The sequence below is a fragment of the Octopus bimaculoides genome, chromosome 15 (genome assembly GCF_001194135.2).
Source record: "Octopus bimaculoides isolate UCB-OBI-ISO-001 chromosome 15, ASM119413v2, whole genome shotgun sequence".
In the NCBI taxonomy this organism is placed as follows: Eukaryota; Metazoa; Mollusca; class Cephalopoda; order Octopoda; family Octopodidae; genus Octopus; species Octopus bimaculoides.
The window spans coordinates 35,399,088-35,400,173 of NC_068995.1; the positions used below are offsets into that span (position 1 = coordinate 35,399,088).

The window sequence follows — 1,086 nt, forward strand, 5'->3', positions numbered from 1 at the left end:
ATATATATATATATATGTGTGTGTGTGTGTGTGTGTGTGTGTGTGTATGTGTGTGTATGTATACATGTATGTATGTATATATGCATTTATGTATTTATGTATGCTTAAACTTTTATACTAGTTGCACTGTTGTCCATTACCCAGCCGACACTAGCAATTATTTCCGACCTCTGCGTATCATCATCATTATTATCATCAATATCGGATTAGTCGTGGTCGTTGTCGTAATCATCATCATCATCATCATCAACATCATCATCATTTCCATATGATATTTTACGTAACACAAACTATTCTGCTGCTATCCGTCTCTTCCTCTACCTCACTGCCGTGCTCATACATTGTGCGTTAGAAGACGCAAATATAAGTTGATCATCGCAATATTATTGTCAGCAGTTAACGGGCAAAACAACACACACCAATATGCAACGACATACATAAGGAAACATAACAGCTTATACACAAACAGTTATATTCATGCATGCACTATTTGTATAAATGCGAGGAAGATAAACACTAGAAGTGATATTTATCAACGCATCAGGTAAGACTTCATGCTTTATTACTTAAGAGAAAGTGTGTAATGCAAAAAAGAACAAAAAGAAAAAGAAAAGAAAAGCGTTGTTTACGCACTTTGTACACACACACACACACACACACACATATATTTCCGAAATAATCATTTTTCTATAATAATCTTATTCCGAATATGCATGATATTCCTGTATTATTTATTTTCAAAGGAAATAGTTTTCTTTCACTGTTCAATAATGAGCTGTATGGAAGTAGGAAAATTAAGACAATGTGGTTATCAAATTATATACATTCATATACGGATGTATTGCATACATACACAAATATACATGCATGTACACGCAAACACGCGTGGCGCACATATGTGCATACACACACATATATGCATATTCATAAATCTACTTGCACACACACATTTATATTTTTATATATAAATATATATATTGATACATATATACATACATACATACATACATACATATATACATATATATATCTCTCTCTCTCTCTCTCTCTATATATATATATATATATATATATATATATATATAT

General features: G+C 31.2%; 1 protein-coding gene across 14 annotated transcripts in view; it reads left to right on the forward strand.

Annotated features, from left to right (window-relative positions):
* LOC106876118 (FMRFamide peptide receptor frpr-18) overlaps positions 1–1,086 on the forward strand; it is a 162,455-nt gene that overhangs the window by 2,077 nt on the left and 159,292 nt on the right. For 8 of the 14 annotated variants that reach the window (XM_052973248.1, XM_052973247.1, XM_052973250.1 and 5 more), the window contains exon 1: positions 99–544. The exons of 1 other annotated variant lie outside the window; for it this stretch is intronic. The gene's annotated coding sequence lies outside the window, so the exon portion shown is untranslated. Of the gene's footprint in view, positions 1–94; positions 545–1,086 lie in introns of those variants that run through there. 5 more of the 14 variants (XM_052973258.1, XM_052973257.1, XM_052973259.1 and 2 more) reach the window with 2 other exon arrangements.